The sequence below is a fragment of the Gracilinanus agilis genome, chromosome 2 (genome assembly GCF_016433145.1).
Source record: "Gracilinanus agilis isolate LMUSP501 chromosome 2, AgileGrace, whole genome shotgun sequence".
NCBI lineage: Eukaryota > Metazoa > Chordata > Mammalia > Didelphimorphia > Didelphidae > Gracilinanus > Gracilinanus agilis.
In genome coordinates, this window is record NC_058131.1 from 354,552,570 (window position 1) to 354,569,257 (window position 16,688).

Sequence of the window (16,688 nt, forward strand, 5' to 3'; positions counted from 1 at the left end):
CTAGTAAAAAAAAAACTACCAGTCCTGAAAAGGGCAATAAGAAATATGCTGAAAATACTCAGCATAAGCCAATATAAAATACTTGCATCTTGAGTCAAAACAAATGACAATCTTAACCAATATGTATATGGATATCCACATTCAAAAGCTTCTGAAAAGCTAATACTTATTTCCCGGCTACAATTTCAATAAAGGAATGGGCAAGTAATAACAGGAAAATGTACTGCTACTTTGGCTAGGTACTTCTCCAGAATTCCATACTTTCCCCAGCAACAAGTACTACACATCCATCCTGATCATTTATACAATAATATCTATTAACTATAGATATGTTCACATCATTCCTCTCTTCAAAAGTCATCAGTAAAATCTATTGCCTTACTGAGGAAAGTTCAAATTCCTTTCCTTGGCATTTAAGATCTTCCAAGTCAGGTAATGCTACCTTTTCCTCTTATTTCATAGTTTCCCTTCTTTTATTTCCTGGTTCCCCAAACACATCTTGTGTTGATCTATTTCCATACCCTTATTCACACTACATTATTCCTGGTAACTAAAATGTCTTTCCTCCTCTTTTCCTGAAGAATTTAAACTTATCATATCCAACTCAAATGCTATCTCCTCCAGAAAGCTTTCTCTGCTAACACACACTGGTAATGATTTTCCAACTTAGGAAGCATGTTTGCACCTTAATCCTCTTATTATGCAAACTGTTTATATTCCTATATGGAAAGATGAATTGTTATCATTATCATAGTAGTTAGAGAAAGTATATATATAGCCAGATGCTGTTGTTTAGGATGGTTTCCAAAAAAAAAATCTAGCAGTGAAAAAGAAGATTGCACTAAGTGAATGCGAAGAGAGAAGTAAAATGGGGTATTACATCACATAAAGAGGCATGGGGAGGGAGAACTATGACAGTGGAGGGAAGGATGAATGTGGTAATAGGGAATACTTAAACATTACAATCTCATTGGAAATGGCTCAAAGAAGAAAGAACAGCCAGATTCATTGGGCTATAGAATCTTATCTTATCCTATAGAAAAGTGGAAGAGGAATAAGAAAGGGGGTGATGGGGAGGGGAGTAATATAAGGGAGGGGGAAGTGGAGGAGTGATTAAAAAAAACAGTGGAGTAGAGGAAAGAGTGAAAGGGAAAAGGACAAGATTAAAAGAGAAAAACAAGATGGAGAGGAAAACACAAATGGTAATCATAACTGTGAATGTAAATGGGATGAACTCACCTACAAAACGGAAAAGAATAGCAGAATATGAGTTAAAAAATAGAATCCTACCATTTGTTGTTTACAAGAAACACATTTGAGGCAGGTAAAGACACACAGAGTAAAGGTAAGGGGATATAGAGCATAATCATTTGGGCTTCAACTGAGACCAACCAAACAAACAAATAAATAAATAAATTAGGTGTGGCATTCTCTATCTCAGACAAAGTTTAAGCAAAAAAAAGACCTATATTTAAGCATTCTATTTCCTCTTTTGTTTATCTAGGCAGTTATATTTTTGTAAATATTCATCCGTTTCACCTAGATTATCAGATTTATTGTCATAATTGGGAAAAATAGAAATTGAACAAGCCATCAATAAACTCCCTAAGAAAAATCTTCTTATGAAAAAGTCACATGTATGTGTATACACATACACACTCGTGCGCGCGCACACACACACTTATATGTTGTTATTCCCACTACTAGACTTACATTCCATGAAGGAAAGAACCTGTATCATCAAAACATCTATCCTTAGCTATTTATGTAGGTTTGCAAGAGAACAACCAACCCCACACAACTTTACTTCAAAACCTGGATTTAAATTCCTCCCCAAATTTGTCTTAAGGATCATAAATAAGGAAAATTAACAAACAGGTTTTATTACCACCTCTCATGAATATTCTATGGATAATAACTATCAATTACTCTGCTTCTCCATATCCCTATAGATTTTTTTAGCTGCTGGCACACTTATTAACACCTCCACTAAGCAATAAAAAAAGGGCAAAGTCAAAAACCAGACAATTTTGTTACCCAGTGGCAGTTCTGGTAAAAGACCCAAACCAAAAAAAGAAGATTATTTAATTTGGCATAAAACTTGTTTTGTTCTGGGCTGACAAAGTTTTTATTTAGAGACAGGTAGGAGAAAAGGAGAAGAGAAGTCAATTAAATTAAAAAGACTCAGGGTAAGAATAGGACCAAGGTGGCTGGGTTTCCCTTTTCTATGTATTCCAATTATTTCTATATCCCAAAGCCATTAGAATGTTGGTCCTTTCTGAGTTTCTAGAGCAAAGCCTATGCCTCACCTTGGCAATATAGGTTACCTTTTTTTTCCTTATGTTCTCAAAGATTTTTCATTAAAGGATTTTACCAACGAACTCAAGGTTCGTTGAGTATTTTTTTAAAAGGGGGTGAGGGAGCATTTTGAACATGAAATTGATCTAACCAAAATTGGAGAGCACAGTTTTATAACTAACTTGCCTTTTGACCTTTCCTTGCCACGTAGCCAACCATCATGTTCTATCTTAAAAGATAATTAAGGGGGCAGCTGGGTAGCTCAGTGGATTGAGTGTCAGGCCTAGAGATGGGAGGTCCTAGGTTCAAATCCGACCTCAGACACTTCCTAGCTGTGTGATCCTGGGTAAGTCACTTAACCCCCATTGCCCACTCTTACCACTCTTCTGCCTAGGAGCCAATACACAGAAGTCAAGGGTTAAAAAAAAAGAAAAAAGATAAAGATAAATACAGGTTTCTTCTTAGCTACTCATGACACTTTTTCCCATGACAATGGGAAAAATGGGACTCATGACAATCTTTCCCATTTTTAAGCTGGTGATCCTCCAAGGTCATTGTTTTTAGTCACTTTTTGCTAGAATCAACTCACTGCCCCAGATTTAGAGTGATAAGTCCTAAGACAGAAGTGTTTACTTCAAAATCCATTCAAGTGTATAGGGCATCTAAGTACTTTGGTATTTCATACTTCAAGAATGTGCGATTTCATCACTTAGAATACTCGATCAAAAAATATTTTCCTAGGCACTATGTGCCAAGGCTAAGAGAATACACACATACTACACACACACAAAGAATGATTACAATAATCTTACATAATAATAGGGTTTTCTCATTAGATACAAATACATTAAAATGCATCATCATAGAGAATTAATACAAATATATACAAAATAGTGAAATACAAGTTTGGAAGGGAAGGAATTATCAATTTCAGAGATCAGTTAAGGCTGTGTAGGAGAAATGGCTTCAGCTGCATCTTAAGGGAAGAGAGGAACTCTGAGTTGGAGGTAAGAAGGAATAGAATGTAAATTCTAGAGAATAGGAGATGGACCCACCCAAAAGGCAAAGAAGATGAAGTGGAGTGAGTAAAAGAATAGAGAGATCAGTTTGGCTGGGTCTTAAGAGTGTGGAAGAGGGGCAGCTGGGTAGCTCAGCGGATTGAGAGCCAGGCCTAGAGATGGGAGGTCCTGGGTTCAAATCTGGCCTCAGACACTTCCCAGCTGTGTGACCCTGGGCAAGTCACTTGACCCCTATTGCCTACCTTTACCACTCTTCTGCATTGGAGCCAATACACAGTATTGACTCCAAGACGAAAGGTAAGGGTTCTTAAAGAGAGAAAGAGAGAGAGAGAGAGAGAGACGAACCTGGGAGCAGGTTCATTAGGGCTTTAAAAACCAAAAAGGAATTTTTATTTTATCCTAGATGTAAGAAAAAACTACTGTTGTTGGTTAAATAGAACCTGCACTTAAGAAGTTACTTTGGCAACTGTGTAGGATACCCCAGAGTAGTGAGAGACTTGGGGGATGGAGACCAATTAGGAGGCTACTGTAATAATCTCAATGAGAGGTCTTGATGACCTGAACTACCCTTATAGCTATGTGAGAGGAGAGGGCCAGAAGTGAGAGATATTTTAAAGATAGAAAAGGCAGAATTTGACAGATGATTGCATGTTGAAGAGAATATAAGGAGTCTAGAAAAAATGTCAACATTATGATTCAGAGAACCTGCAATTCTATTGAGAACTATTCATATCCTTCAATCACTTCTCTACTGGGAAATGGTTTTTGATCTCATATATACCTAACATTTTAATTCTCTTATCTTCGGCATCTCATTTTGTCTTCAGATATTTGATACAAAGGTTTTTCCCTCAGTCTACCATTTCTTTTACTCTACATTTTGTTCTTACAAAAATGAAGCCTCTCCCCCTTCTCCCTTATAACACACACACACACACACACACACACACACACACACACACACACACGGTTAAGTACTTGTCTAGGAACACACACACAGCTGGGAAGTATCTGAGGCCAGATTTGAACCTAGGGCCTCCCATCGCTAAGCCTCAATCCACTGGGCCACTTAACTGGCCCCTGAAGCCTATATTTTAAAATAAAATGATATTTTTTAAAAAAGAGAGAAAAATTTGGTTCCAGAAAGAAGCTTGGGGTCATTAAAAGCATTGAGCAATTTCCCAAAGGCAATCCAATCCACTATTCTCCCAAATAATTCTGGGACCATGTCACTTGCTATTTGCAGTGTCTATCCTAGATACAGGTACTGATGAAAAAGTTCTATAGATTGTCCACCCAATTACATATTACAGTTTGGACAAAAGGCATATTCTTTAACCATTTTTTCCCTATGTGGATATTTAGAGCTGATGTCAACAGAACAATGGCATCCTTAAACAAGAGTACATGGAGGACCTTGCCAAACTATGAGGAACTAACTCTCTTCATCTTGGACTCTGCATAGAACCTTCTCCATAATATTAAGGAATATCTTTATTGAGTATTGTGTCTCTTAGAAGCAGCCAGATGGTACAATAGATAAACTGTTGAGTTAGAAAAAAAGAGTTCAAATGCTGTCTTAGATACTGCTATGTGACTCTGGGCAAGTCACTTAACCTGAGTCTAAGTTTCCTTATCTGAAAAACAGAAAATAAAAGTAATTACCCTCACAGGACTGTTGTCAGGATCAAATGAATTAATGTGTAAAACAAGCATTATATAAATGTAATTATTATTATTAGAACTATCTTGATATTACTATGGAGTCAAACAAAGTTATGAGATATGTTAACATCTTTCAAAGTATCCATAAATGATGTCGTGTACATGGGAGACACTTCGTTGGAAGAGAATCTTTAAGGCAACATTTTGCTCTACTAAATCAATTGCTTTTTATCATCACTAAGCCATATGTATTGCCGGTGTCTAGTCTTCTCCATACTCTTCAATGAATCTGTGTTGTTATAAGGATTGGGTCTACTATAAATATCACTTGAAAAACTTGCCTTGTCTTTTTCTAATGCCCTAATCAAGGAAGTCTTAATACATATGATTATTCTTATAAAATTTTTGTGTAGATGAAAAAGGGAAGAATAAAGGAACAAGCATTTCTGTGTCAGATACTGTGTTAAGCTCTTTACAAATGTTATTTCATTTGATCCTCACAACAACTTTCTGAAGTAGGTGCAATTATGATCTTTAACAGCTGAGAAAAATGAGGCAGATAATGGTTAAATGGCTTCCCAAGGGTAAAATTATTGTGTAAGATGGATCGTGACCTCATGTCTTCCCCATTTTAGCATTTTATCCACTATGCCATTTAGCTGCCTCTACAGAAGACACGTAAGTCAGCAGTTAGTAATACTGTCATCTTTTTTTTTTTTTTGATGGCGTAAGGTTTAAAATTTTTTCTCACCTCTGGTATCCCCCATCTCTTTCATTTGTCAATGACTTCAAAATGACCCAGAATGAACCAAAATGTCCTAGAGCCACTTTTTCCATCTTTGTTTTCTTCACTGTCATTTCCACTTCCTTAGGCAACAGAACAGAGACAGATACTAGCTTTACAGATTTAGGTATTTTTACCCACTGATTCTTGCTATGAGATGATACTGCTCATAATGTCTACCTTTACTTCTCTGTAAAATTTTACCAACAAGTTTATGTTCTAAAATGATGGAGCTCTTGCAACTGATGTTATTGTTTATTTAATTCTTCTATTTGGCAAATCCAAGTGTTTGTTGGCTGAAATGGTATATCTCTTTTGATCTCCTGGATGTGGCAACTGATCTGTTTAAAATGTTTGAAATTGCTATAATTGATGTTGATGACATTTCCTGCAATTGTTTCCCACTTTTAAGTATCAATGTATTTAAATAGATGATTGGAATTGCTTTCAATGAACCCTCTCTATCTTCTCTTTTTTTCAGACCTGTTTCATCTGTAGAATGCAAAGATTCATTTAAGTAGACAAAAAATTTTTTTAAATTAACAACCAAGGTCAGTGGGGCTGTGGAGTAAATAAGCACATCAGTACACTGCTTGCTGCAAAAGTGATGTCTTTTTGGAAAACACTATATATAAGGGTTCATAATCTTTTAACTCGGCAGTTGGTTCCATTAGAAAGAATACAGCCTAAGGATGTTTTTGCACAAAAAATATTTACAAAAGCTTTATTCGTTAAAGCAAAATAACTATAAACACTTTAGATTTCCAAAGATAAGGAAAGAAGAGAATAATTATGGCATAGGGACATAATAAAATATTGAACCACAAGAAATTGGTATGAAAAATATAAAGAGACTGGTAAAAACAACTGAATTGATGACGAGTGAAGAAAGAATCATCAGAATAGATACACAAATACTTCAAGAACCACCTTGTCATTTCGTGAATGTGAAACATGGGACAACCTCTATCAATGCAGATGAGACAATTCTGGAGTTAGTTTCAAGGGATACTGTGGGTTAAAAAGTCATAGTCATCACACATTCTGTAGCCAATCTGGTGATAAGCCTCTCCAACCTGGTTAAGCTGGTCCTTAGACAACATAGCAGGCTTGTACATGAAATCTTTCAAGCTTGGTAGGTTCTGTAAGTTATGCTCTGCTGGTCCAGTCTTCATTTATTTCTGTGCCACAATAAGGTAGAGCATGACACTAAGGAACAATGACTACAACACTAAGAGATACATATATAGAAATATAGTAATAATTATAAAATCCAAAAGAATATGGAAGAATGTAGAATGGGGGAAAAACAATGAGAATGTATTTTAAAATTACACAGATTACTAAATAGCAATTTGCCAATTTCACACATGATCATTCTTAGTTTTGTTAGTTTAAATTTGTTTTTACTGATGGTTAATAAATTTGGAATAAAATTTTATTTATTTTCATTTATTTGTTTTGTTTTGAGTGTTTTCCCATAGTTATATACTTCATGTTCTTTCCCTCCACCCCCCTTGTAGCAGACTCACAATTGGGTTTTACATGTATCATTGATTAAGATCTAATTCCATATTATTGATAGTTGGACTAGAGGTATCGTTTAGCGTCTACCTCCCCAATAATATCTCCCCCATCAGCCCATATGTTCAAGCTAGAATAAAATTTTAAAATAATAAACAAAGCTTTAGACAATGAATTCTAAGGTCCTGCCTCTCTTTCTAAAATGTTATATATGATATATATTAAGTGGATACTATCTGCACTAAGTACTAGAGACAGTGGCTGCTCTCAAGAAGTTCTTTCCCCAATTGATAATCTTAAAATTCATTTCAAGAAAAAATGCACATAATAGCATAGCAGCAAACAAAGCTGGCTTACATTGCAGTTTCTTACCAAGAAACTTTTAAAATTTCCTTCCTGCCATCAATAGCAGGGTTCTCAAGACTATTCCCCCAAATGTTCTCCAATTACAGATTTAGGAGAGAATTCAAAATATTTTTGATACTTTTATCTATTTCTAGAGCTTTGTGAATTTTGTTTACTTCATGACTGGAGTAGAGACATAGAGGGTGGGACACTAATAAAAGGGAGGGAAGGATAAAATTTTGGTCCTTCCTGAACTTTTCTATTTTCTACCTGCTATTAAGAACAAGTTCCTGCACTCCCAAACCTCCAACTATTTAGGAGATAATTTAAAATATTTTTCTCTATATTCTGTAGTAAGAAGCTCTTACTTCTCTAACCAAAACCTCCAAAAATAATTTCATATCCACACACAAAGGGAAGTCAAAATAGTTGAAAATGGGGAAAATAATGGATTGGAAAAACCTAAGCACAGATATCAGAATCTGTCCATTAGCTAGTTTTAAGAGTAGATTATGTACATTTAAACCTAGTGATTTTTCATGGGCCCTAATTTTATTTCATCCTTCTGTCTCACTTCCTAGCCCCTTATCCTATATACCATGCCAGTGGTCTCAAGTTGTCATATGACTATTCTAAGTGCTCCTCCACCAAACACTCAGGTTTTACACTTTCTCAAATTTGAAGGGCTCCAAAATTACCTTTCCACTCCTTCTTAACTCCTGCTTACATAATGGCCTGGATCTTTGCTAGGTGTTAGATTACAGAGAGAATCAGATTTGAAAGTAAAGATCCTGGGATCAACTCCCATAATCTCTTAATCATCGCATCTGTATAATGAAGGGTCATAAATTCAGCTCTAAAACTTATTTTGTGAATAAATTCATTCACATTGAAATATGAGCAACTGGAAGGTACAACCCTCTCTCAAAACTATTTTCATTTTAAAAGAACAAACCCAAATAAATCTCTAATTGGTGGAATATGCAAGAGATCTCTTGTGTCCCAGCCATATTGATTTCAGGATGCCCCTTTCCTCATCCTCAAATAAGAGATCACTGTTGCCACCTGGTCTATTATTCAGATGCACAGTACTTATATGTGTAGCTAATGAAGTATCATGTATATGAGTATTTCTCGGATTAGGCAGTTTTTAGCAAAGGTATGTGTACCACCCAAATGCCTAGCTCATCCTTTTGATTAAAGACTATGGGATAGGTTTCAAATCTTAACTGTGGTAGAACTCTAAATTCCATCTAGTACACAGGTTTTACTTTGCTGTCTGAAAATGCTCTAAAGTCTTTATGTTTCTTATTTTCACTTAGAACTCAGAAACCTGACGAGCAAAATAACTTTTTTGTCTCTGGCTTATCCATCAGAAAGGGTGCTTTGCTTTTCACAATGGGAAAATACAGTCTCTCCAGCTAAGGGTTATAGTAGCAGGATTTGCATTACTTTCAAGTCCCCTTGGAAATAAGTTAATGAAATTTTAAAACATTAAGCATTATCATGTACCAAGCACTTATCCTGGAGATACAAATACAAAATTGAGAAACTTCCTGCCATCAAATAACTTACATTCTAATAGAGGAGACAATACACATAAAGGACTGGTGCCCAGAGAAGGGTATTTTGGCCTAGGAAGTCAAAGGGATGGTAAGCAGAAACACTGGATCACCTAATGATACTCTTTTTTCCCCCCTAGAAGTAATGGTGCAATGATAGTTCATTGGTAGTATTCCCATAGCAAGGTGGGGGGAGTGGCTTGATGCCTAGATACAATATAGAGGTAAGTGAGAAGTAGGGAAGATAACTGAACCCCAGAATGGAAGTTCAAAAACTGAAAGGGACTGTCTTTCAGGGTATGGTCTCTGGAGGGCGAGTGGTCAAAATGCTGCAGTGGCTATGAAAATGCCAAGAAGATAGCTAGAGAAGACTGCTAGAAACTATAGCCTGGTAGGTTTAGGGTCACTTACAGTGAGCTTTATGAGATTATGCCCATTGAGTTCACCAATGAGGACAACTGGATCCCAGAAGTTTGTCTAAGAACAAATACTAATCTGCATTCTGACCTTTACACCAAGATTCACACTCATTAGTTCCATTTAATTACTTACTTCCCAAAATCATTTAGGTTATTTACAACAGACTTCAGAAGCTTTCAGCAAGAACAACTGCGCAATCTCCCATCATAAGATTTTTTAATTAGAAAGAGATCTAGAGCTCAATCTACTTCCTACCAAAGTGGAAAAGATATATTATAGAATCACACAATGTTAAAGCTAGAATTAACTTCAGAGATTATCTAGTCCAAAACTTTCATTTCAAAGACAAGTCTATGGAAATAGGTCTTGATCGATGGATGACACATGAAGAAAACAGTGGAAATGCACATCAGCTATGGGGGTAAGGGGGTTAAGAACATGAATCATGTAACCACGAAAAAATTTTTTCTAAAAAAAAAAAATAAAATCAAAGACAAAGTCCATAGGGGTTGAATAATTTGCTGAAAGACAGCCAGTTAACAGCAGAACTTAAAATATATGCCTACAAAAATTCTAGTTCAGCATTCTTTCTCTACACTATCATCTGGCTTGTTCTTCTAGAATTAATTGGTGGTAGTGATATAAACAAGCAATGGATGACAGAGTATGGCCCTCTTATTACTGGTAATCCGTGATGGTCCACAAGGTAGTCCTTAGGCTGCTTCAGACCCATAAAAGTAGGTTCTCTAAAATGTGTAGTTGAACAATCTACATGTTTTAAAAGGATCCTATCAACTGACAAATCTACACACATACCTTTTAGATATAATAGCTGACATCTATATAGTCCTTTAAGACTATAAATGCACTTTACATATTTGAGTTTCCTGCCTATGAAATAGGTATTATAGATGAGTAAGCCAAGGTTGAAAATGCTTAAAAGAAATGGGAAATTTATGAGATGACATGCATGCAGGATTGCATGGGTTACAAAATGCATTATAAAAGCTTTCAAATAAAGATAAGAGATCTGAACCCATGTTGACGCTGCTTATTAAATGTCCAAGTCTGGATTTGAATCTCAGTATATACTAACTCTATATTCAGTTTCCATTACAGGTATCATACTATCTCACTGTAGCTTACCAAGACTTGCTTTATTCTATACAAAAGTTCCATTTGTTTGTTTTTTTCAGGGACAAGCAATTTCAGGGATAAGTGAAGCAGGTGAGTGGCCTTTTGTCTTGCAGAAGTATCTCCACAGTATGAAAAAATCTGAAAAACACTACACAATAGCAGCAGTGGAAGCTCAAATATCCCAATCTATTCCTTTCTGTGTATATGTAGGCCTCAACTTAAAATGGACATTAAGACTTTATATTTACTGAATTACCCTTTCTTCAGAGGCTTAATCTTTAAATATTATCCATTTGTTGTTCAGTTGTTTGTTTTCAGTCATGTCCAACTCTCTATGGCTCCATTTGGGTTATTTTGGCAAAGATAATGGAGTAGACTGACATTTCCCTCTCCAGTTCATTTTACAGATGAGGAAACTGAGGAAAACTGGATTAAATGACTTGCCCAGGGTCACACAGCTAGGAAGTGTCTGAGGCAGGCTTTGAACTCAAGATGAGTCTTCCTGACTCTAAGCCCAACATTCTATTGACTGTGCCACCAGCTCCCCAAATATTACCCAGGCCTTAAACAAAATACTACATAGTGAGAATCAGTCACATCACATCTAAAACGTAAATATAGGGGCTTTTTAAAATACTTTCACAATACTAGCTTTGCAGGGTAAAAGAAATACATGTGAAGCGCTAGAGATACTGTGGGCCATGAAGAGCCTAATGCAAGAAAAAAGTTCACCTCTTTACAAGAATCAGAATCTGTTTCCCAACAAGCTGCTGACTCAACAACTAACCTTTAATTTGTTATGTTTAATCCCATTAGAAATAAATAGTATTTTATGACTTTATTTATCCTTCTTCAAATGCAACTCCATTAAGCTTGGGACATTATACTGTAGAAAAGGCTTACAGGATTAGGGTAAACTGATAAATGTTTACCAACTAGTTCTCCAAGGAAAAAGTACTACACGGCACATTTTCAAGTTTAATTTGTATTAACATTTTCTCCATCACCTTCTTAGCTCTAGTCCAACAACAAAACAAATCAAGCCCTGGTTTATAGCACTGACTGATTTTGGTGGACTAAAAAACAATGGGCTCTAGTACATATGAACTGGCTCCAGCACATTCAAACTATAGAATCAAAGACTTTTACAACTAGAAAGCCACCTACCAGAACCCTGTCATAATTTTTCTACCTAGCATTGCAAAATGGCACCTTGCCAACTTTTCATCCCTTTAGACTTATTAATGATATTTCTGGAAGCTTTTTCTTTACTATGCCCCTTTTAAAAATTACCTAAAATCCTACCTCCTTCAGAGTTTCCTTTCAAAGTCCAGTCTGTATTGTAAATTTGTTTCTCTTTGACCTCCTTGGGGTATGTGCCCAGTAGTAGGGTTGCTGTGTCAAAGGGTAAGAAAAGTTTAGTCACCTTTCTTGCACAATTCTCAATTAATATCCAAAATAGCTGGACCATTTCATAGTTCAACCAACAGTGAATTAGTGTACTTGTCATTCCACAATTCTTTATTTCCATTTTATTTTATCTTTACCAATTTGCAACAGTTGAAGTGAAACATCAAGATTGTTTTAATTTAAATTTTTAAAAATTATTTGAGGAATGTTATATAATTGTTACACTACAGTTTTTAGAAAAATTTGTTCACTATTTTCACTTTTTCTTTTTTAATCTTTGTAAAAAGAAATAGTTTGCTGGGTAAAGGAAAGGAAGGGATATGTTCAGAAATGAAGTTGATGTTAAAAAAATAACAAGCTTTGTCAATTTTAAGTTCATGTTCTTTGACCATTTTGTCTCCTGAGGAATAGCTTTTCAACATATATTTGGATCAACTTACAATGTATCTTGAATATCAGCCTTTTTTTTTCAGTTCCACACTAATTTTAAAGTCATTAATGCCAATATTTAGGATAGTCAAACAGGCCAAAAACCTTACAATCAAACTATTTGGAGCTGCCTCCAGTCTATTCTTATCATGTTGCAGATGTGGAAAATGAGGCCAGTAGAAAAGTAAAATACTTGTCCAGGGGCAGCTGGGTAGCTCAGTGGAGTGAGAGCCAGGCCTAGAGACAGGAGGTCCTAGGTTCAAACCCGGCCTCAGCCACTTCCCAGCTGTGTGACCCTGGGCAAGTCACTTGACCCTCATTGCCCACCCTTACCAATCTTCCACCTATGAGACAATACACCGAAGGTACAAGGGTAAAAAAAAAAAAAAATACTTGTCCAAACACACTAGTAGTAAGAAATAGAGCTGGGATTAGAAGCCAGATTGTCTCACATCAAATTCATTATTCTTTTCCATTATGCCATTTTGTTTTTGACTGCTCTGTTTGGTTGATATTAAAACATTTCTCATTACATATATGCATATTTGTGTGTGTGTATATATACACACACACACATATGTTTATGTATATGTATATAATATATACATTATATTTCTGCCTCTCCCTCACTGACTGTCAAAAATGGCAGTTAAAAATTCCCTCAATGCTCATTCTATCATAATTCTAAAACACTATATTTTCTCTAAGCTACTAGTCAATCTATTAACAGCAGTTGAGAGTTTTAAATGTTGTTGAAAAAGAAATAAGGGAAAGTTTCCCCAAAAAGGGGCTGCTGTCAATAGACTTCAATTGGAAAGCTGGAAAGAAAAGAGTGAGTGTTCTGGCAAGAGCACTGATTTTGGAATCAGAAGACTTGAATCAAAACACCATTTATTTATAACTGTGTGACTTTGGATAAATCATTTAAATCTCAAAGCCTCAACTGCCTCTTCTACAGTTAGTTAACAAGCATTTATTAAGCACCTGTGTGCCAGATATTGTGCTAGGAGCTGAGGACACAAATGCAAAAATAGTTCCTGCCCTCAAGGAGCTTAAATTCTGCCAGTTTAAATATAAAATACATGCACAGTTTGCAAACAGAAATTTTGTAGAGCGGGCCACTGGTTGCTAGGGGTATCACAAAGGGTTTCATGTAAGATATGACACATGCTGACCTTTGAAGGAAGATTTGGATTATAAATGGAGAAGGTGGTATATTGCAAGAATGGGAGAGAGTCTATGGAAAGGTATGATGATAAGAGATGGAATGTTTATGCATGAAGAATAACAGCAAGCAGGTCTCTTTGTGGGAGTTGTGTTGTAAGACTGGAAAGGTAGGTTAGGGCTTTAAAAAACAAAAAGCAATTTGTATATGATCCTAGAAGCAAGGGACCACTACAGCTTTTTGAGAAGGGGAAGGACAACTGGAGTTTTATAGCTATCACTGAGGCAATTCTTATGGAGAATGGGCTAAAGAGGAGAAAGAGTGAGACTAATTAAGAGACTACTATAATATAGCAGGTAAAAGATACCAAAGATCTGAAGTAGGGTAGCAGTTGTGGGATTAGAAATATAGGGACGGGGTAGCTGGGTGGCTCAATGGATAGAGAGCTAGGCCTGAAAACAGGAGGTTTTGGATTCAAATTTTACCCCAGACACTTCCTACCTGTGAGACCCTGGGCAAGTCACCTAACTCCAACTGCATATCTTACTGCTCTTCTGCGTTGGAATCAACACTCAGTATCGATTCTAAGATAAGTAAGGATTTCCCCCCCCAAAAAAATAAAGAAAAAGAAAAGGGATAGATATGAGATGTTGAGGAAAAAGAATCAATTAAGATAAAAATAATTATTAAGAATGAACTAATTTTAAGATGATGTACAAAAAAATGATTTTGGACTAGATGAGCTCTAAGGATTCTGATCAGCTGTAAATACTAAGATCCTAAATATAATGACTGGTCCCTAGAACACATTCAAATATTTAATGAACACTATCAAATTAAATAAAAATATATGTAATTAGGAATTGCATTTCCTTGTTTTATATAAACATGTATATTAATAATTTAGAAAGTTTTACAATAAAGAATATATAAGTATATCATTTGTGATCAAATGATAATATAGTGCTGGAATTATTTCTATTAAAACTGAACAACAGGCTCTTCTTGGTCAGGAATCCAAAACCTTTCACAATATTACTTATGTTGGAAAATTAATTTTATTTCTATTATAATTTCAAGGAACATAATTTTTCTTAAGTGTAATGACTTGTACTAATTGTTCTATGCAAAGAAATGCAAATGATATATAATACTTTTACAAAAAGGCAACACGTAAGCATTCATCAAATAAGAGTTAGCCCAAGATACACCAATTTTTGGATATTAGAATGGCAATACAATTGATTTAATTTTCACGAAATAGTTTTAGAAGGATATGCAAACCGTATACCGAAGAATTCAGCAATTAAGTACTGAACAATTATATCTTGACTTGAAACCTACAAAGCAGATAACTGGCATCATTAATTTCCAAGACTCAGACTAGATAAATATTTCTAAGTAAACAAATTATAATATTTTTTCAAAGGACTTTTTCTTATGTGTTTTGGATTAGTCTAAAAAAAAAAAAGAGATGGTGATGCCTAATTATTTTAGGTATCAATTTTTTAAATTATCATTTTTATTTTCACACGAAAAAGGGGTCATGGGAGAGAAAGATTTTTGTGATGTTTCAGATGATGTTATACACCACACCTCAAAATTAGTTTCCGATTTCTACAGAAAAAGAATGAGAAAACAGCACTTAATGGAGATATTTTATGATTATCATAAAAATAAAAAAAACTACAGTTTAAATAAGAGGTAAGAAATCTAACATCTAAAATATTTTGCTTTCTCAAAATATCAAAATTATTCAAAATGTTTAAAAAAACACCCAGAAGTTGGTTCTACTACATGAAGAATGAAGTTATGTTACACCTAAATCTTGCTTTACATTTCCAAACATGTTCTACCTGCTGGAATAAAAATGCTTCATGTTACAATTGAGAAAGATAAAACAAATCAGAAACTGGTGAATCTGACCATGACCATGAACTATGAACATGACAATGAACTATGGTGCTTCCAACTAAGTTCATTCTACACTAAAGCTACTATTCAACTCTGTATCTATATACAACTTTTTAACAGACTTAGGCACTCTGACAGCAGAAGACTCCTGCAAACTGAATAGGTCTCCTACCTTCCTTGGTCCCTGGCATACCCAAGCTTCCATTGGTACCACATTATGATTCACAGATAAAAAGAATTTAAGATAACTTACAGCATCTTAAGGGGCTTAATACCTTAGATGTTATCTCTCCATGAGAAGACTAAAATCAGTTGAATGGTTTACCAAAGTTAAAGCAATAAATAGCATCTGAAGTTAGTGACTTCAGACCAATCCACAGCTGAGACCAGGTGACCATTGTTTGCTAATTTTTTCCTTCAGTATGCTATGTCATCAATTTTCCCCACTCGGGCTTACATACAATGCTTACTAAGTTTTAGGAGATTTATATGCTCATGTTTCTGTTAAGGAAAAATAATATTTAATTTTAGGAACAAAAACTACTTACCAAATCTAAAAACTCGGCTGAGCTAAATTAAAAGACCCTCGGTTACACAAATCTTACCCATCATTCCATTCAAAAAGATGACATTTTAGAAATGAATACATTTATTAAGAGAAAGTATTATTTTGGTTAGTTAATCCTTTAGGCAAATTTCATACTACTTCTATTCCTCTAACCTGGCAGTAATCAATTAAGATTTAGGAAGAAAATGTTTATCAGCTTTAGAAAATGATTCTAAAATCAATGAACACCATTCATTCACTGGCCTCTCAAGATTCTCAGCTCAGAGTTAAACAACAACCTTGTCACAAACCCCCATAGAAACCCACCCTGTTCCTCTGGTGTTATTAACATGAATAATGTCAGGACACTGGAAAACACTGTAGGTATAACTAGATGCCACTCGCTGGATGGTCTGTATTAAAAGAAACCTTCTTTCCCTTCTTCCATTATAGAACCATGAAGGGGGGA

At 35.2% G+C, this 16,688-nt stretch overlaps 1 protein-coding gene across 1 annotated transcript in view; it reads right to left on the bottom strand.

Annotated features, from left to right (window-relative positions):
* The window catches only part of FAF2 (Fas associated factor family member 2), a 76,502-nt gene that overhangs the window by 59,231 nt on the left and 583 nt on the right, over positions 1 to 16,688 (bottom strand). The gene's annotated exons all lie outside the window — the stretch shown is intronic.